Genomic DNA, 22,292 nt, shown 5'->3' on the forward strand with positions numbered 1-22,292 from the left:
GTCGGGTCAGCAGCATGAACCACTGGCAGCATCATGGCCTCTGGTGGTACTGTGGACCACAGTGGTCGGTGTGATTCCAGGAGACCCAATCCAAAAAGAACCCCTCCTCGTCTCAGGCCTCAGCAGAGCCAGATGGCAGGCTCAGGGGCTGAGTTCTCATCTGCATAAGCTCTAGGCTGTTGTACACTATCCCAACAACTTACTCCATTTTCCAGCTGCCCAGGGTGGCTTCCGGCCACTGGGCCTGGGGGAGTCACTTCCATTCACTCTTCTTAAGAGCCCATTGGCAATGACTGAGCCACAGCTGGGCCACAGAGTCACTGTTTTTCCTAGATGGCCATGCAGACCAAAACAAATGCTTCAATTATGAAAAGAACAGATTAGGTGCTGAAATATGGCGAGCAGACCATTTGCTACTTGGAACTCTCCTAGCAGCTGTGTGAGTGATGAAAATGATAGTGTCTGGAACTGGAAGTAATCAGGTGACTGTAGCTATAATATTACCGGTATGTTGTGGATTTGCTTTAATGTTGCTTGTATTATGTTAATCTGAGTCCCCCAAATTACATGAGAATCTGCACATCTGCACATAAGAAACTGAGGGAACCCTGCCCTCAGTTGGTTTTGATTAGTAAATGAAGTCGCCAGTGTCCGATGGCTGGGCAGGGAGTCAAGAGGCAGAATGTTTAGGATTCCCAGGTAAGGAACAGAGGGAGAACAAAAGGGAGACCTGCCTGAGAAGGAAGGAAGATGGTGCTACTGAGAAGGTGTGGGACAGGGAACAGGGCTGCCATGTAGGAGGGGGGCAGAAAGCGGCCCCAAGAGTGTCCCCAGATTGGGTCAAGGGCAGCAGAGATGGAATATAGAATTTTAGTAAGTAATAACTTGGGGATATTGGAGGGTGGATCAGCCACATGGAGGTTAGGAAGCAGCCCAGTCATTGAGCTGTTTAAGGCATATTCAAATATAAAGTGTGTGTGTGTGTGTGTGTGTGTGTGTGTGTGTGTGTGTGTGTGTGTGACACATTGGGGCAGGTAGCAAGGAATGCACATCACTGCTGCTGGAATAGATTGGAGTAGTGTTTATTGGGTTCTTCAACACTAGTAGATGCAGCTTTGTTGGCAGGATAAAATTTGAAGTTCTTTCAAAGGAGAAAAGTGTCATGCCTGGAAAGAGATGACCCAGTGGTGAAGAAGGCATGTTGTTCTTCTAGAGAACCCAAGTTCAGTTCCCAGCACCTACATCAGATAGCTCACAATCTTCTATAATCACAGCATCTGAATGATTCAAAGACTGTGCCCTCTGTGGGAATACACACACACACACACACACACACACACACACACCACACATGCACTCACACATGCATATGTAGACATAATTAAAAACAATAACAATAACTCCTAGTTTTTGAAAGAAGATGTGTGACTATAAATCATGTTTTTCCCTCACTAATATTTAAATTTCAAATAAATCAATTTTAGTTAAATATAATTTTTTTAATTTTTAGATATGTTGCCAATCTGATAAATCCATCGTCTTCATTGTTTCCATATAACCCTTTAAGAACATCATAACTCTGTTCCCACACATTTTATTCTAAATTATCCCTTCAAGGGCCCATTCCTTTCTAAGGAAGGTCAAGGGACTAGCCCAAAATTAAATAACTGGCAAGAGATACTGCCAGAGCAGAGACAGGGCTCTGTCTACTCCTGCCAAGACTCTGCTGTACCGTAAGGCCAAGAAGTTGACTTCATTGAAGAAAAGTGCAAGTTTGCTAATCCTGTTCCAGAAATGTGGGGAAATGAGATAAGAAGGACTTCTCTGCTGAATGCCACATGTTCTCGAGCTGAAAGAATGGGTAAAGAAAGAAGAGGAAGTGGGGAAGCCAGAGGGAGGAATTGGTGAAGGATGCTTTGGGACTGAGGCATTTTAACAAGGGAGTGAGTGTGAGAGGTTTTCAGTAAAGGAAATGGTTAGTTGTGTCATTCATCTAATACTCTAGAAAAATACACTGGGATAGTATGGCTGCAACACTGCCATTCTTCCTAAATAAGGTATGCCTGGAGTGTTGGAATTAAATTCTCCCATCATTCCCTCTACTCATCTGTCAATTACCCTGGATTCTCCAAGGTACATGTGTGCATGTGTGCGTGCGCGTGGGGGGGGGTGTATGTGTGTGCATGTGTGTGTGCGTGCATGTGTGTACATTTGTGTGTACGTGTGTGTGTGTGTGCGTGCATGTGTGTACGTGTGTGTGTGTGTGTGTGTGTGTGTGTGTGTGTGTGTGTGTGTGTGTCCCTTCTGAATAAAACAAAGACACTCAGCGCTAGGTATCTCAATTGACTGACAATCAGCCGTTCTCCCTCTCCACTGTGCCTTTCAGTCTTTCCCAATTTCCTTAGGCTTGGTTATTTTGCCACACAATACTAAGATAGAAAATGCTATTATGACTCATATTGTCATTAACTTAACATGAAAATAAATGGGCCATAACAATGTAAGATCAGGTGGGGGGGGGGGCTTTTGCTTTCCTTCCTAGCTCACTGTGTGGTCTCTCTGCAACACAGACATCATACTCCGGTGCCATCACACATATTTAAGAGTATCATGAAAATAACAAATCCATTGGGAAAGCATGTCAATTTGGTAAAAATTATCCTGAATAAAACATAATTTCTGCCTTTTCTTATTTTTTCCTCTTTCTTCCCCAATTCCCCTAATCTACATTAAATGTGAGCATCAAAGTGTTTTGATTACCTGAATTTGACTTCCTACTTCTACACAATTATAATAAATCAGCATTGCTTCTCTCTTATACAAACTGATGCAGCATATAGAAAACTAAGATTTATGACAAGTGTTTTCTTGGCCAAGCCTAATGTCAGAAGACTAACATACATAGGCCTGGACACAAACCACTAATAGAATCTTTCAATTATTAATTATATTGTACCTAAAGAGGTAAGAAAATGACAATTTTAATGATTAAATTCATTTGTCCAACTGGTCCTTATTTTCCTTCCCTGGGGCTGGCTAATGCACTGAATGGAAAATTAGCTTCATATAGATATCCACAGTTAAACCAACATCTATGCTTGAATATTAGTTCCTATAACTTCACTGTGTGCAGGCTTGTGCCTTTGATTCCTGGGTTATTGGCAGCAGTGCTGGGTCAGAGCATCTACCACCTGCTCTCAGAATGCAGAAGACAGAAAGCAATGCTCAGAGTCAGTGCATGACAATAAACCTTCCCGTGTAGGCCTTCGTAAGGACACCTACTGTTGATGGAGGGCTATGAAGGCTATCTATGTTTCCTCACTGTGGACCTGATATGACCACCCGGACACTCCTGCTCACATGAAGGACTGTACCTTGAACTGTGAGCTAAAATAAACTGTTTCTCCTCTGATATTTTTGTTGTTGTTTGTTGTTCTTTTTATTTTTTGTTTGCCAGTCTATTTTATCAGAGCTACAGGAAAATGACTAAGACAAAAGGGAAGCAAAAAAAAATCTCCCACTTATATCTGGTGGGAAATTTGGTCCAAAAATCCTCAAGTCTAAGACTATCGGATCTTAGTTCTTAATATACAAGGTGTCTCAATTTTTGACTCTACTTCTCTACAGTCTAACAACTTCCACATCTCTATTGTGAAAACATAGGTTCAAATTTCATTCACACAACTACTCGAATATTTATTATTTTCTTCAATCTCTTGATATACAAAGATCACATCTAATGGAGAAACATCACAGATAGGTGGTAGTGAACTTATTCTGTGGTCTTTACAAAGCCCGTTTTCAGACAAAATGAGAAAGAAATCATCCATTTTATTCCCACAATGTATCTTGCTGTACTGTGTGGCATGAGGCCAAGCTATAAAGCGATGTTTTAATGTGGTGAGCTACATGAAAGAAACACCTTAATGATGTTTGGTCCTGCCTGAATATTAAGAGACAGCTTTGAAGACTCACACAATAAGGTCCACAATCTGATGATTGCTTGTATTTTCCCATTAAGATGCAGCAAATTTTATTTGAAAGTTTTATGCTAGGCCTACCTATAGATAGGGACGTTTCTGCCACCGATTTGTCATCACGCAAGCTCACAACTGATACAGCTTATGATCAGACGTAAAATTATAAATTAGTCCCAAGTGGGAAAAGCTATTTCTGAGGACAACACATTTACAAATTGAAATGGAATTATACAAATTAAAATGGAGAGAGGGTTTATTTAGCTAAGAAAAGGTGTTTTGTATTGTTTTTAATCCAGGCAGAATAATATAAGGTGCTTTCCTTCCAGGACAGGATAAAATATGACCTATAAAACTAAGCAATTTCTTTTTTTTCTTTGTTGTGGATTAAATGTACAAGGAACAGAAAACACAGATTGAGCTTGTGATGCAGGAATCCCTCTGAAGTAAAAACAGAGCTCCTATTTGCCAGTTTCCAGATCTTACTACTTTAAAGAAAGTATATACCTAACTGATCATATGGAAAGCAATGAAAAGTACCAGGTTTCTTATATATTTATTGAGATTAAGGAAGAATCTGAAAACTTTGTGAACCAAGTAGCTTATATAGGCGTACAGACCTATCCTTGAAAATATGTAGAAATTAAATAAAAACATTTTATTTCCTCAAAAAATTCTTTTAAGTCTGCATTTCCTCAACTGTGGATGGCTATAGCTAAGCCTTCATTGAAATGCAGGTTCTTGGCCTCCATGTCTATCTGAATAAAAAACACTAGGGATAGAGAACAGAATCCTGAAGCCAATTCCCCTGAGATGTTGACACCAGTAAGGATGGAGTCATGTCCCCAACCTTACCACTAAGCTATAAACTATTGTTTCTTAAAACAAGACCTTTGATTGCATGGAGGTTTTGTCTGGGGACTCAAACCCCGTTCGATTTCCCCACCTACAGGTTAGCATGTCCATGGATACAGTAATTATTGCTCAGACTGAGAGAGGGAGGAATAGCATCAACCATGGATGAGTCATTTAGTTGGTTCCCCAATACAAAGCGAGAAGCCCTGAAATCATATATACAGCAACAACAACACACAAATCAGATTAGTATAAATAAATTTTTGGAATAATAATAATCAAACAACAACAAAAACAACAACAAATGCCATCAAGGCGAGGGGGAGTGGAGGAATCATGGGAGCAGGGAACAAGGACAGTGTTGTAATTATATTTTAATTAAAACTTATATTTTTAAAAGGGCCTTAATACAAACAACCTGCTCCACCTTGTTCATTTATCAAATGTGCTATCCATACAGAGACTGACAGGTGGTAGCAGCGTATCCACCTGTAGTTACATAACACCCTGACATCCATTCACAGCCGTCCTCAGTCAATCGCTTTGCTGAGATGTTTGGCTTGGGTCTATTTTCAAATAATTATCTTTAGAGACAATAAAAAAAAAATAGCCGGACTCTTCCTTCTTGAGCTGTGATAGAAGTTGCTAGCTAGAATATAATTTCTGTTAAGTCCTCATTCCATTATCTTAAGCATAGCAACAGTCATTACTACAAGTCTTAGCTGATGATTTTAAAGAAGATTGTAATACACACACTTATTAGCTGTTTCAGATAAAAAAAGAATGTGTCCTCTGGATATTTGATTTTTAACCTTGTCAAAATAGAATAATGCATGGGTTTAATTTAAACATTGAAACGTTGAAGAGAACTGTGCAAATTGAAATAAGTTTCTCAAAATCCTTTTATAATCAGTACCCTTCATGTAGAAGCATTTAGAGGAGGAACAAGATCCCATCAAGGGTTGTAATTTTAATTTATGTTAGGCATGTTATTAAATCTCTACATCACCATGAGTTAGTACTACCAGATGCCTTCTGTCAGGGTGGCTAAATAGCAGATTAATTATTTCAATATACAAAACTACATCCTTTTGTTCCTTTTGGTTTTTTTTTTTCTTAATCATTTCTGCAAATTTTTAACTTATAGGCCTCTCTCTCGCCCTTTCTCTAGGATGGGATTCTAATGAACAAAATGTTTCAGATAATCTTGGCCAGGACTTCTTGGAGTTTTGTCCTCTTCTACTTTTGAGGTCCTCAATATTTACATCAAAATTTAAATTACAAAGAGCAAAGGTGGTTATGAAAAGTGTATTATATCCCAGAGGTCACTACTAATGTGGCTTGTTATCACCTTAAACATATGAAAAAGCTCTTCTGGAGATGGATAAATGCAGGGGGTGCTTCCTCAGAGTGAAGCCTTGACTCTGGTGGGCACAGGTCCTTTGTTGCCTATAGTGAACAGAGTCAGATACTGGAGCATCTGTCCAGGAAAGAGAGCATTATTATTTATTATTCCCTGGCCCGGAGTCCCTACAGAAGGGAAATAAGATAGAAAAAAAGAGTTGACGTTGTCACTCATGGATCTCTCTGCCAGGCGAATAGCTCGGGGATGGAAGAAAATACAGGTAACGAATCAAGCTGCTACGGTACATATAGACAGATGTGAACTTCTGTGATGGAGCTGCGAGACTGGGACTTACCTTGACAGAAGACAGTGTTAACTTTCAGTCATCTGCTCTTGCAAGTGGTCGGCAGGGAGAGGTAGCACTGAGACAAAGCAGCCACACTCTCCAAAGCAACCCGGAAGTGGTGTGGGCTTCTGTTTCTAATTAGAAAAATTTGAAAAGGCAGTCTAAGTACCGTGTTCTGTAGAAGAGGTTCTCTGTGGGCTTTAGCCCCTTTTGTGCAGAGAAGATAGGAAAAGAAAGATGGAGGCCATTTCCAAAGTGGACTGTACAAGGTGGACCATTTGGAGTTGTGTGGATTTGTGAGTCTTGTCCATCCAAGTCTTATATTGCCTGCCCCATAGTAACACATTATAAGCAATTGGAAGGCAGAAAACTTTATCTGCTTTTTGTGTTTATTTGTTCAATATCAGTGTATTCCCAGAGCTGCTTAGTTGGTGTTCAATACTTTTCTGCGTGTATTTTTTAATTGAAAATAGATTTTTTTCATACAATATATTCTAATTATGGTTTCCCCTCCCACTACCCCTCTTCGTTCCATCCCCATTCCCATCTGGATCCACATCTTTTCTGCCTCTCTTTAGGAAACTAATGAGTGTCTAAACAAATAATAATAAAGTAAAGTAAGATAAAACAAAAAAGAACAAATCAGAATCGCACAAAATAACCCAACAAGAAAAAAAAAAAGAGCCAAAGGATAAATACAAGAAGTATATATAGATGCAGAGACACACAGTTTCCCACAAAACCTGAAGCCATGATGTATATGAAAGGAAAACATTTTAAAAGCCTAACATTAAGAGTCAAAGATGCTGTTGATGAGTTTTCTGCTGGCATCGACTGCTGGACATGGGGCCTGCTCTTAACACTGGTCCCCAGCAAGACTCCCTTGGAGAAAACTAAGTTTTTATTTGCAAGTGGTTATCAACTGAAGACAGCTTCTGGGTTAGGAATGAGAATGCCCATTTCCCTCATCTCTGGGTCTCCATCTGGTGTAGACCTGTGCAGACCCTGTGCAGTCTCCACGAGTTCATATGCATGCCAGCTCTGATGTGTCTAGAAAGCCTTGGTTCCTTGGCCTCTCCATTGAAGAGGTAGATTATGTGCCCAAGTAGGCATGAAGGTCAGAGGATAACTTGTACAAGTTGGCCCTCCCCTCCCACCATGTGGAGCTCTTCAGCCTAACTCGAGTCCTCTGACTTGACTGCAAGCCTCTTCACTCTTGAGCCCTCTCCCTCTGGAAGTTTTAGGTGGCTGCACAGATGTCAGGCTTTCTGAAGGAAGCATATAGAAACAGATGTGGTGTTCCTCACCATTCTTGGAAGACACAGAACTCCCAAGAGAGACTCCAACAATCAATCGATCAATCAATCAATCAATCAATATTAGGAGAGTAGATCTATCTGTCATCTAGCCAAGGAATTTTGCCAGACGAATTCTTCTCCAGCTCCAAAAGAGCCATCATTTCCCCCACTTCTCTACACTCTTGATGCAATGGAGTAAGAAAAAGATACAATCATTCCGATTCAAAAAAAAAAAGAAGAAGAAGAAAGAAAGAAAGAAAAAGAAGTAAAGAAGGAAAGAAAGCAAACAAGCAAGCAAAATGGCCAAGTGCTTCCTTAACCACTACAGGATTCTGGGTTTGATCCTCAGCACCGAATAATAACACACCGAAAAAGAAAGCCAAATTCCAGCTAACTCAAGGCACAGATCTGCTGAATGGTGAGGCCTCGCTGCGCTCACCCAAACGTCTTCCTAAAATCACTAAGCAATGCAAAGTGTTTGGTATCTCTATCATTTTTGTCTCTTTCACTTCTTGTTGCTAGAAAATATAACCAGAGCTGTCTTAAGTCAAAAGTCAATTTATGATTCATGTATGAAAACACGTGGAGGTTGGGTGTGTTTCAGTATCAACTGGGTTCAGAGTGCACCAGTGTGCCTGTGGCTTGAGCTATTCTCCAACACCTAGGTTTGCTTCGCTGAACAGTAGTGCTGTCTTCAGTTCTCACATGACAGTAAGGATCCAACTGCACCTCTCTGTGATCAGAGCCCAAAATACGACCGACCATCCACTTGCATAAGCAGGACCCCAAAAGATCCAGAAATGTCATCTTTTGACTCTGAATGACTAAGCTTGGTCGCATCTAATCCTAACTACCAAGAGAACACCCACACTGCCTTTAGGCAGTGACCTATGTCACTTAAAGGAAGTGGGACATGGCGCCTTGTGATGCGGTAACTGATCCTCTAATTATTTTGGTGTCCACAGAAATGCCCTTTACGTGTTACAATCGGTGGGCTGTCCCTGACTCAAACTGTTGTGCCTTAATGCAGCCTACAGTGTATTGGAAGGCACCTTCCATCTGGGCTTTTGCCCACCCTCACCTTGAATCTAAAATGCCTTTTCATCTGCCTTTGGCCTGCCTGGTCTTCCAGGATGGGGGAGCCGGCCTTAGAGAACTACCAAGCAGAGGAAAGCCTATGAACTGCCCTATCCAGCGCGGGGCACCAGCACCTGTGGTGCAACTCGGCTCCTCCCTGACTCCCACCGGCAGCTCTCTGGGAGGTCGGGAACCGGGTCCCAGCTCGCGCCTCCTCCCACTCCAGCGAGCTCCCGCGGGCAGCGAGCACCCCAGAGGCTGCGCGCCGGCGAAGGGCGAGCGCAGGTCCAAGAGCGCGCGCAGGAGCCCAGCCGCCCCGCCTCGACCCGCCCCGCCCCGCCCCGAGCTCCTGGACCACTCGCCGTGCCAGCCCCTCCCGCCCTGTGCGCCCAGCCCACTCTGCTCTGGAGCGGATGCTGGGGGAGGCGGCTGCTGCCTTGGCTCCGCAGCGGGAGCGCAGGGAAGCCGAGGACGGGGAAGCAGGATGCCCGCACTCCACAGCCCGAGGTAATCACTAGGATGGAGGGCAGGTCCTCACCTGATCCAACCCTGGCCACTTGAAACGTGGACGACAGAGATGGCAGAGAGACCATCCCAAGTTTCTAGCGACTGGAAACGAAGGGTCTTGAGATCTACTCTGGTTGAATTTATATGCAGCTTCTCCTTTCCTGTTTGAAATACGTTGATTTAAACAATGCAGAGGCAACCCCCCCCCCCCCCATCACTATGGGTTTGTAAATATAATCCTGAAAGTTTTTTTTTTGTTTTGTTTTGTTGTTGTTGTTGTTGTTGTTGCATGGTGTGGTTCTTTGCTTACGCGTATTTATTAACCTGTTAACTCGGGCTAGTCGGAAATCGGCATTTAAAATATTCTTTGAGGGACGCGGGCAAGTTTCGATGGTGCTTTCAGACATCTGGTATTTGTCAGTTTAGTTAGCATCTGTCTTCCCTGAAGTGGTCCCTGCGCAGGTCCCTTGGAAATGGGTCTTGCATGCACCGCTCTTGCCCTCTAGTGCCTCGCCAGCTTGGTAGCAGTCTGATGGCTAATATTAATAAGACGATGTTACATAACACGAGGGTACTGGCCAGCACTGCCCTCACTGCCTCTTGCAAAGGCAACCGAAGGCTGCATATATTCCTCTTTTGATTTTTTTGTCTGTCCATTGAAACTTTCCTCGCATTTTCCAACTCTCTGAACTTTAACCCCAGGTAAGTGCATCTGCTTATTTATACTTTGTATTGACAGTTCACTCTGCAGGTGGGGTGGGGGGGGGGGGGTTCAATAAGAGATAACTTTGTTTTTATCCCATCAAGAATCACTGCCCTGAACAATTGCCTAATTTTATTAACTAAGATAAATGAACCAGTAAGGTATTTCTTCATTTAAGAATTAGCTTAAAGTTTCTTTAGATTCAAGGATTAAGGAGGTGACCCTCTGAGTTGGTTAAGATGTATGTATGCTAACAAATTCATTGTGCAGTACCAACATGGTTAATCAACCATATGTCTTTTGGGTGGTTTGAATTTTGGAAATAGCGTTAAAGATTCAAAATCAAATCACCAGTTCATCGTGTAGCAATGCTAAACAGAGCTTCATATTTGATGCAGTTTGGGTCTCAAAACACTATTTAAGAGGATATTATAGAAACATTGAGTATAAATTAAATAATTGGCCTAACTATTGAATAAAGAAGCTGTAATTAAAAGAAAATAGCTGTATTTTTCCATTCAATATTGCTGCTTTGGGGAAGCAAATGGGCAAAGTAACTAACATTCTTGGGAGCATAGTCTGATCACTTCCCAACTAGTTTTACCAATATATGAGCACTATATAAGCTTGAAGCACATTTAGTACTTGTATTTTTATAAACACGTTAGGGTATACTAACAGCTGTAGTTTGTAAGATCATTGAAGAAAACAGCATAAACAAATGAGGTCCTGATGTTAGGCTAAGGCTAGAGTTAAAATAGGGAGTCAGGGATGGGACTCAAGTCTACTCCTTTTCTTCTTGTCCTTGGAAAATATCATATGATAAAGTGCAAGACAATGCTGTTCCTGAGAGAAGAGGATAAGAGGGAAGTCTTATGCTCAGCTGAAAAGATTTATTTTTCTTCAGACATAATTCTTTGTCAGTTTTGTATTTGAGGAGGTTTCAAATATAAATACAAATATGAAAGAGCTGATTTTTAAGATTCTCCTGAGGATAGCCATGCCTTGCCCTGACAGGGACTTGCTGCTGCCTCCTCTGCTTAGCATTGTGTCTGTCCTCTGGAAGGCTGTCTTTGTTCCCTCTGGGCTATGGATGGTAGTGCAGAAGACTCAGCTCTTCCTAGAAGTAAATGCTATTTGCACACTGGGCACCTGAGTTGGTAATTTTCTTCACAGTCTTTCTCAGCTTACTAACATGCTTGAGCTGGAGTGGGATTTGTATCTCTTTGTAGAGAATTGTGTTGCAGTTTGGTTTGGTTCGGGTCTAGTGTATCTTCTCTTAGAATAAATCTTCTTAAGGAAAATCTGAATTCCGAAATTCCAGCAATTTGCTTTTTTTGTTGTAATTGAGAGATTCCTTAAGAAGCCATCCTTCCTCTGAAGCTGCTTCTGTGGAGAAGCTCTCGGGAGGTGCGGAGTGCAGTGACTGGCTTCATCTCAAAACTTTAAAACCACAAAGACATTGTAATTGTCTATTTTGATTTAGAGTTCTTTGTCACAGCTGAAGCTTCACTTAATCTTTGATGATTGTGGCCACCTTCTGAACTGAAAAGTGTATTTGCTAAGGTAATTTACAAAAGAAGCTACTTAAATATATGTGTTTGTGGTTTACCTACACTTTAGCTGAGAACAAAGAAGCGGAATGAAGAACAGCTTCACCATTCCCAGCTGCTCAGCAACTTAGACCGCGGTGCTGCTTTCCTTTCCTGAGGATGTGGTCACCAGAGAGACACAGGGCACAGATGTGCAGGACCTCTGAAAGCTATCGCAGATGAAGGGTGTAACTGGGCCACAATAGTATCAGCTGTGGTATAAAGATCATTAACGTGACCCATGCTCAAAAAAGTATTGAATGATTTAAGTTCCTCTTACCGTTGTAGGAGAGAATTAAGTTATAGATTGTGTCTTGTTGGTAAAGCCTGTAGAGTAAAACACCTGGTGATAGAGAACAGTTTATACTTCTTAAAATGTTCCTTTTTACTTTGTTTGTATAAGTATTTTTACCTGCATGTATGAATTTGCACCATGTTCATCCCTTGTGCTTGTGAAAGTCAGAAGAGGGCATCAGATCCCCTGAAACTGGACTTACATACGGTTGTGAGCCACCACGTAGGTTCTGGGAACTGAACTTGGGTCCTCTACAAGAGCAGCAAGTACTCTTAACCACTGAGCCATCTCTCCAGCCCTGATTTATACTTTTATCTTGTTCTAAATATTTTGATCGGTTTCATTTAAGTTATATGACTAGAAAAAGTTTAGCCCTATTCTGATTAATGCACATATGCACATAACACACACCCACACACACCTGCACACCTACAATTGTGACAATGACTGAGTGCTTTAACTATTGTGTACCTGTTGCTAAACCAGAGTTTAACCATCCTGCATCATAAAATTCAGCTACAACCATTAATTGTCTCAGTTATGGAGTTCATTTTAAGTATAAACCAAGTTTTAATCCTTTTTTTAATTGCAGTACGTATAAAGATCTGGATTTAGGCCTGATTCTGCCATGACAAAGCGCCCAGAAGGCCCTTGCTGGGTCTAGGATGGGTTTTGTCACCTTGTGATGATCTCAGAGCCCTTTCCCTGGTCATATGTCCAGAATTTTAGAAATATCTATGAAAAGCCATCAGAGAGTAACACTTAACTTGTTGGAGAATTATTTTCTTGATCTGTCAACAGTTAACAGAACAGTTAACAGTAATTTATCTTATACCATCACTATTGAGACTCTTCACATATAAAAATTCATTAAATTCATTTCACCTAGAAACTATTTCTATGTGAAATAGGGAAATTAAGTCACTAAGAGATTAACTATGTAAGTACACACCTGGCTAGCAGTGGATTCAGTGAATTCAGTTAGAGTCTGGGTTCAAATGCACACAGCAGTAGCCATTGCTCTATTCTGTCAACATTTGTCATCAAATATGCATGTTTGTTATGCCTTTTGCTAGAATGTAAACAATCTGGGGACTTCTCCAGCCATTCATACTGTTCTCCCCTGACATAGGAAATAAGGTGTTTCTAAGTTATCATTCAGAATATTTGCTGAACATGGATTCCATGCCAGACATAAAGCAGTACCCAGGACAATTAAATGTCGCACACTCTTTAATGAAGTATGAACAGTCAAGTTTAGTTGCTACTCTAACAGTTCGAGTATTACTTATTCTAAAAGATGCCCACAGAATAAGAGGAGACATAAATCTGACTTCCTTGTGGATGAATGACTAGGCTAGAGCCTCGTGGCAGCTACACCCTGGTCAGACTTCCTATCATCTTCTCTGGTCTTCTGCTTCCTACTTTGAACTCTCTCTCCCTCTGCAGATTGACCATCTTTCCCCGTCTGGCTTATGTAATCTTCCTAAAACACAGCCCACAATCACACAGACATCTATGCGATACAGCCAATCCATATCGTGTGGGAAAGTCACAGATAACACTCTCTGGTTCTCAGAGATGTTGTGAACAGATTAAAGTCTTAATGTTGAATTGTGCTTACCATTAGGCACATATTCTAGCTCAGCCCGCAACATAATAGGCAGGCGTTCTGGCACTTCAGCCTTACAGGCAAACCCAACAGGCTACAAACAGCAATGGAACACTTTTCTTCTCTCCCTTGCTAGATGGCATAGCACTGAAGGAAAGGCACTAACTACAATCTTCCCTTCATGACTTCTAAGTACAAAGATGGAACATTACGGCAGTCATTTTCTTTTTAATTTACTATACCGAGCTAATAACCCCAACTGCGGCTTTTCTCCCATCCATTTTTAAGGTCTCCGTTCCAGAGACAGAGTGTGTTCTCGGTAGTGCTTTACAGAAATCAGTTTCCTGTGTGCCTACCACAGCAGGGTTCAATTAACATGACACAATTTCACACATTCTTTCCCAGAGAAAAGAATGTTCTTTGTCAATTTTTAATACTGCTAAATTACTTTTAGCATAGTCACGGAAGTATTTGAAGGCTCCAAATGCATTTTTCAACACGTGTATATAATGAATCTGAGAAAGACAAATGTTCAGGCTCCCATGTCTGGACTGGGTTGATGATGGTGGGTGTCAGCAGAAAAGGGAAGAGCTTACCTTGGTAAACTGGTTCGTCTTACAGATAGGACCTTTGTAGGGCCTTACAAATTGTTTGTATATTTACAGTTCTTCCCTGTATGTGTTGAATGCCTTGTGATTCCAAAAGCAATTGCCCCTTTCCTTTTTCTTAATAGAAAATAATTGTATAATGGCTAATGTTTTCTTGGTGGAATCTTTTTTTTTTAACAGATGTAACTAAAGAGGCTCTAGTCACACTGAAACTCTGCAGCATTTCAGAATGTGAAAAATAGAATCCAAGTAAGAGCCAGTGAGAGTCACATTCTGTCCATCCTGATTTATGACTGTGGTCAAGATGGTCACTGCTGCTCAATGTTTATATTATTGACCTGACTGTTTGAGGCCAGTGTGATTGATGGTTTGACTTGAGTTTGTCCTAGTTTGTGAATGAGCCGCTATTTATAAAATTGAGTAGGGCCCCCTTTCACACACTGAACAAGCACTCAATGAGATGTTCTTCTATTAAGAACTGTTTTTGTAGTCACAGAGAACAAAGCAAACCATGCAAGTACTCAAAAGATGCTTCTACATCTATAGAGAAACATTACACAGAAGATCACAAGACTAGACATCGTAGGATGTGCCACAGAATAGGTGCAGGAAGATGGGAAGATGTTTTCATCAGGGAGGCATTGCAGAGACCTAAGATAGTTGACCTCTATGAGCAGAGACATTTATACTTAGAATTAAGATACAGCAGATGAAATGGAGAAAAAAGTTGTAGACATAGGCAATACCACATAAAAGGACACAAAGACAAAGAGATGATCTCTTTGGGAGAGTGACAGAAATATCTACTTTACTGGAATGGCCACAGCATCTGATTGGTTAATATACAGATCAGAGTAGGATGCTAACCATGAAGGGCCTTGTGGCCATGCCTAGGAATTTGACTTTTAATTAGTAAGTTTTAAGCAGCCTCTGATAAAACTCTAGATCTCTCTTTTTTAGTGCCACATCAAAGAAAGGGAGTGGAGATTGTTAATGTCTGTGCCCGGTTCTGTGTGTGATGGTTTCATGCATAATGTCTTTGTATGTAACGTCTCATGGATGAAGAGAGATGTGCCTGAAAAGAGTGAATTTGGGGAAATGGAACTGGGAAGATGTTTATTTATTTATATATACTGGGTGAAAGACTCGCAGGTGTGAACCAGTAGCAGAGTGTGGAAATGAAGAGCATTTCCGGCTGCTGGGAAGCAACCTGGCTTTTTTTTTTTTTGACTGAATTCTTTATTGCAAACAATTAACCAACATAGTTAACCTTCTAGAAAGTAGATAATGATCTATGAGACCCTCAGAACTCTAGTCTCATTGGCTCGTGCTATGCTGGGTGCTTCTCTCTCTCTCTCTCTCTCTCTCTCTCTCTCTCTCTCTCTCTGTCTCTCTCTCTCTCTCTCTCTTTCTCTCCTTTTATTGGATATTTTCTTTATTTACATTTCAAATGTTATGCCCTTTTTAAGTCTCCCCTCTGGAAACCCCCTCTGCCATCCCCTCTCCCCCTGCCTCTATGAGGGTGCTCCCCCACCCACCCACCCACTTCCACCTTCCCACCTTAGCAGTCCCCTACACTGGGGCTTTGAAGGGAAATTTCTTGAGAGTGTGTGTTTATGGGGAAGTGAAAACGCATCATGTTGTAAGGGGAGAGAAGATCCTAAAGACAGGAAGTAAACAACACTAAATTGTTACAGGAAGGCCCTGAAATTGACCAGATTCACTAGGACCCCTGCCCTAAGAGTATATAAATAATAAAGACTTCAGAGAAGTCACACTTAAGAGAATTCTTTTACACAAGCCCAGGCCCTTGGAAGAAGCAGAGAGCAGGAAAACTGCCTAGAAAAGAAAACAAGCCAAGATGAGCTGAGCTGCCTGAAGAGTCTTAGACAAATCGAGCCACCTAGTAGGGACACTCTACAGCCTGCTGAGCTGACTTCTGGCTGTGCAGTGTGGTCCAGACTGCCAGCCTTGCTGATCTGTTACACTTCCTGGGGTGGGATTTGATGAGGCAGCTGCCTTTGAGTCATTTCTGCTCCTGTAAGGAACCCCTCACCCATATTCCTATAAGTAACCCAGGAAAATTCATTGGTTCACCAAGGAAGACTTTAATGGCTTATACTCTGTCATCAGTTTCCAATCTAGGGTGAATAGACATTTGTACATGTCTCCCCAGGAAAAGACATCATACAACACAGAAGATCACAAATTCAATTTTGAATTAGTTGAGTCTACTTTTCTATGGTTCCATTCAAGCCAACTGACTACACAGTTGATGTGCATTGTTGTTGCTATCTTATCAAATTGCTAGTTGATTGAAGAACTAGGGCATAAACCTATGGATGTCTGGGATTCACAGAAGCATTTGGAGTTCATTGGAGAGGAGATGGTAATAAAATCCATGGAATTTGTGACTCACTGAAGGAAAAGGAGAGGGTAGGAAAAAGTCATGAATCTGGTATTAGGACGCCTCTGACGGAGCCTCCTCCTTTGCTCAGAAGCCTTTGTGACTTTCTAGGGGTTGTCATCTGTGTACCACACAACTCCACTCAAGGCAAAATTATGTATATACATATACATGTACATATATACATATGCATATACATACGCCCCCCCACACACACACATACTCACACACACACACACACACACACACCCTTTAAGGGTGTGCAGTGTACATTCATTACCAGATACGATCTCTGTAATAATTAATCCAGGATGGTTGTGTTTATTCATTCTCTGTGTGTCAGACGCTATTCTGGGAGAGTTTAATGATTTATAGTGCAGCTTCTTAACTCATAGGCGATGACAGCATATGGGACTGAGGAAACAGAATGTGAGGTTGTGAAAAATTCAACAATAATAAGAGGTCTCTAAATGCTCAGTGAGCACAGGTTAGCTCATAGTCAAACATGTGATAAAGCTGAGGTGTAGCTTCAGTACAGTCTTGGTTCTGGACAAGCAGCAGAGCAGGGTCCATAGTAGTGCAGCTTGCTGGGAATGGTCAGCTCGGGTTTGAGAGCATTCATGCAAAGCTTTTGCTCTAGAATACAATGTTTAATTATAGAAAACCGACTAAATATTTTTCTGCCTATATTCCTTAGCATGGAACTCTAACTTAATATCTCTTTGTATTTTATTATTTTTCTAATGTTGGATTTTTAGAATTGCTATTTGAGTCACAGACTTGAGCTTTATAAAAAAATGTTGTCAAATTAATTTCCGCTCAAGAATAGAACATAATTTCCAACAATTTCTGAAATGGCTCTAAACATACCTCTGCTATTTTGTTGCTATGTATTTATGCAAAGCAGTGTTCTGGGCATTGATGATCATAAAATCAAAGTATTAATCCACATTGAAAAGCTAAAGGTATGGTGCATGCTGCAGCATCAAATATTCAACAGTGCTTAATTCTTTGTATAAAAATAAATGAGCACATCAATCTCATTAGTATGCAAATTTCCTTTGATCTTTAACAAATGATAAAATTATAAATGTCTGTATACTTTTTATATATCACAGAAGTGTTTTTCAAATTACTTTATGATTTGTCAGCAATAAATATTTGATTTATATATTTGCTTCATATAACCATATGCCCAGGGCCACATAAAGTTTCTTGAATGAGAAAAGATTATGAGAGAAAAGTTAAAGAAGTCTTGTTTAATCCCATTATCAATCAAAACCTTAAGTATAAAGTGTAGAGAGGTGTAGCTCGCTGCCTCACTAGCCACAGTAGCTGAGGATTGTAATCAGTCCAGATGTGCGGTACATATACACAGTGGAATTTTATCCAGCTGTTAAGGGAAAATGGACAATTCGAGAACCTGAACAGAACTGGAAACCATCAATGTTAAGTGATAGAAAAGCCAAGGCTCAGAAAGACAGAAAGTGTGCGCTCCCTCCCATATGTAGGCTCTAAGCTCTTGTAAGTATTTGTATGGATGTGGGTGGGAGGAAGGGTAAAGGTAAGAAACCAGAGCCAGCCCATGAGACTGAAGAAAACAAGACTTATATATATATAAGACTTATATATATATATATATATATATATATATATATTGCTTTCTTTTTAATATATTTTTTATTTACATTTCAAATGATTTCCCCTTTTCTGGGTCCCTACTCCCCGCAGGTCCCATAAGCCCTCTTCCCTCCTCCTGTTCCTCCATCCACCCCTTCTTGCTTCCCTGTTCTGGAATTCCCCTACACTGCTACACTGAGTCTTTCCAGAACCAGGGGCCACTCCTCCATTCTTTTTGGACATCATTTAATATGTGGATTATGTCTTGGGTATTCAAAGTTTCTAGGGTAATATCCACTTATCAGTGAGTGCATACCATGATTGTTCTTTTGAGAATGGGTTACCTCACTTAGTATGCTGTTCTCCAGCTCCATCCATTTGTCTAAGAATTTCATGAATTCATTGTTTCTAATGGCTGAATAGTACTCCATTGTATAAATATACCACATTTTTTGTATCTACTCCTCCGTTGAAGGACACCTGGGTTCTTTCCAGCTTCTGGCTACTACAAATAGGGCTGCTATGAACATAGTGGAGCATGTGTCCTTATTACATGCTGGGGAATCCTCTGGGTATATGCCCAGGAGTGGTATAGCAGGATCCTCCGGAAGTGTCATGCCCAGTTTTCTGAGGAACCGCCAGACTGATTTCCAAAGTGATTGCACCATCTTGCAATCCCACCAGCAGTGGAGAAGTGTTCCTCTTTCTCCACATCCTCGCCAGGAAAACAAGACTTTAAGGGAAGACAATAGAACAAAAGTAAGGAGAACTACTAGGGACAAAAGGGAACAGCAGGAAATAAGGGTGGGTAGGACACATGCTCCACTATGTTCATAGCAGCCTTATTTATAACAGCCAGAAGCTGGAAAGAACCCAGATGACCCTCAATGGAGGAATGGATACAGAAAATGTGGTATATTTACACAATGGAATACTACTCTGCAATTAAAAACAATGAATTCATGAAATTTGTAGGCAAATGGTTGGAACTGGAAAATATCATCCTAAGTGAGGTAACCCAATCACAAAAGAATATACATGGAATGCAGTCACTGATAAGTGGATGTTAACTAGCCCAGAAGCTCTGAATACCCAAGACACAATTAGCATAACAAATGACTCCCATGAAGAAGTAAGGAGAGGGCCCTGATCTTGGAAAGGCTTGATCCATCATTGTAGGGGAGTACCAGGACAGAGAAAAATGAGGGACGTGATTGGAGAATGGGTGGAGAGAAGGCTTATGGGACATATGGGGAGGGGGGAACTGGGAAAGGGGAAAGCATTTTGGAATGTAAACAAAGAATTTAGAAAAGAAAAAAAAAGGGAGAGCCGGGTATTCAAGCTGATTGAATCTGTGTGAAAGGACCATAGGACTTATTGCATTGTAATTTAATTTTAAAAATTAACATGAAAGATTCAAAACAAACTCTAGGATGAAGCAATCACCAGACCAAGGATTCCAGGTGAGGGAGCCTGCATCTAATGAGTGTCTCTCTCCTGTCCATTTCCCACATGCCCCCAGCAAGGGAAGGTGATGTTCCTGTAGTCTCTTTGGTGCAGGCTGTCAGCTCATTGTGTACCAACTGGGACATCTCAGTCCAGTTGCCCAGTCTCTAGGGAGTCAGAACAGGGTCTGAACAGGCCAATTGCTCTTAATGCCTGTGAGGCTATTGGTCCTTCCTTGGTGACAGTTCCTTCAGCGTAGCCTGTGGGAGATCCTATAAAACTACCATCTTTCTTGTACCTGTGTTTATTCACAATGCTGCCTACATAGTTCATTTCTTCAAACTTTATATATGTATTTTTTTTATGTAATTCATCCTTTCCTCATCCTAAAATGACTGGGAAGCCATGAATTCTGCACTGCTGATGGAGACCCCGACATGCTGGCCCCTTGTTTGGTCCTCTCGTTGGCCTAGAGCTGCTGAATAGGAAATGCCTGTCATTTTTCAAATGTATTTGTGAGAGCAGTTCAAAAGTACAGCATCATTGTATGAAGTGTTTACCTGTTGGTCTTGATTTCTTAAGATGTTTTCTGTCTTGGAGATAACAAGAACCCTTTGCCCTTGGGAATGTCAGCCTAGCGTGGAACAGGCACACTGAGAAAATAGTTCTGCTAGCAATATTTTAGCAAGATTCACAATGAAGGATCAAGTGGGGGGATGAACTGAGCTAAAAGGGGGAAAGGATAGAGGTTGAAGTTTTCCGACGACCTGGGTTTGTGAAGCTTGTTGAGATGTCAATGGTTTTCTTGAATGTCTGTCTTGAGTCAACGATTTTATACAGCAGTTACTCAGCCTACCTGTCTGCCTGTCTGTCTGTCTGTCTGCCTGCCTCTGAAATGAATACTTCTTCAGATTGTCTAAGCTGTGTGCTTCTATTACTTACTGACACCTTTAGCTTTTAATCCTCAAGTCTGCTTCACCTTGACTCCAACCATAACTTCTGCTTTCCTCCCAAGAGTTTCAGTTCCATTCTCCCTGATAGCCACCGTAATCTGGATTCATAATTGCTTCCCATGAAATCACTGCCAGCAGCCCTTAGCTAGCTGATCCTGAGCCTCTCATGTCTTTACTCTGAGCTATTTAACATAGACAGTCTATCTTTTCACGACTGTATATCCACTGTGTCTAAGTTAGGATTTTATTGCTGTGGATATCATGACCACAGCAGCAACTCTTATAAAAGAAAACATCTATTTGGAGCTGGCTTACAGTTCAGAGGTTTAGTCCATTGTATCATCATGGTGGAAAACATGCAGCAGACAGGGTGCAGGGGAGGTAGCTGAGAGTTCTACATCTGGGTCTGTGGGCAGCAGGAAGTGAGAGTGACACTAGACTTGGCTTGAGCTTCTGAGATCCCAAAGCCAACCCTTAGTGACACACTCCAACAAGGCCACACTTCTTAATAGTGCCATGCCCTATAGCCCCTGGGGGTCAATTTTGTCCAAACCATCACAGACTGCCACACTGATGCTTGTGAACACTAGTTTGGTTGACTTTCTGTTCAAATATGTCTAATGCTATTTCCGAGTTGAAAGATATTCATTAATCAGCTGTAGCTTTCAAGCTAAGTTGTGTTTCCAATTTTAACGCAGTAGGTCATGTCATGTAATTAGTTTATTCTTGCTCTTGAACAACTATATCATCATCATTAGATTTCTTATACCTAGACAGAGATTTTCCTGACATGACCTCCCCATCCCCAGACTGATACCTTCCCTGTGCGCATCAAGCCCTGTGGCTCTTGGGAACTGTCACTGGCTTTTCTGCATCTAATTAATAGGGCACAGTGTTGGCCCTTTCCTATCACAAATCATAACTTACTATGCGTGACATGGTACTCATTATTGTTTCACAGGTCTTGTTGTCAGCGAAGCCATCTTTATAGATCTGTGAATAGTTTCTAATTTAAGTTCTCTGCTGTCTTCAGCATTGACTACAGCACTAATCTCAAATTCGTTTTTCAGTAATTACCTCATGGCTGATTGCAGAGCAATTTCTGGGTGGGATTTTTTGTGTGTGTGGGTGAGGATTTATATCTACCCTGAATTATATTAGATTTATCACATGCCTGGTAGGGTGTTACGGTTACATTTGCTCCACATTCAATAAAGCAGACATCAGATCCAGTGAGTTTTAGCAACTATAATCATTAATAGTCATGGATAACCTTAAAAGATACATTATGGCATTAGCATAAAGTAGAAGTGTCTAATAAACCTACAGCATAATGAGCCATTGAATTCAATAAATTCTACCAACCGTCACAGAGCTTATTCTGTGCCAGGCACAGGGGTGCAATGATAGATAAATGAGGCTTTAATTCTCCTCTTTTAGAGCTTCATCCCAAGGAGAAGGATGATTTACAACAAAATCTTAATTATTATGGTAGTAAACACAAGGGAGAGGACTTTTTCAAGAACAGGGGTTAACTACTAGGCCTTCACAAGTTTGAAACAATAGATTTGACAAGAGAATTGTGTGGTCAAGTTAGTGTCCAGGGCTTCCCTGTCCTAGGGGTGACGCATCCATGACTGACACGGACGTT

The 22,292-nt window shown here is 41.1% G+C and overlaps 1 protein-coding gene across 1 annotated transcript in view; it reads left to right on the plus strand.

Annotated features, from left to right (window-relative positions):
- The first annotated feature begins 9,331 nt into the window (after nt 1-9,331).
- Nucleotides 9,332-22,292, plus strand: part of LOC127682716 (bifunctional heparan sulfate N-deacetylase/N-sulfotransferase 3) — a 170,727-nt gene continuing 157,766 nt past the window's right edge. The window contains exon 1 of the mRNA XM_052179300.1: nt 9,332-9,405. The gene's annotated coding sequence lies outside the window, so the exon portion shown is untranslated. The remainder of the gene's footprint in view (nt 9,406-22,292) is intronic.

The sequence above is a fragment of the Apodemus sylvaticus genome, chromosome 4, assembly GCF_947179515.1.
Source record: "Apodemus sylvaticus chromosome 4, mApoSyl1.1, whole genome shotgun sequence".
NCBI classification, from domain to species: Eukaryota; Metazoa; Chordata; class Mammalia; order Rodentia; family Muridae; genus Apodemus; species Apodemus sylvaticus.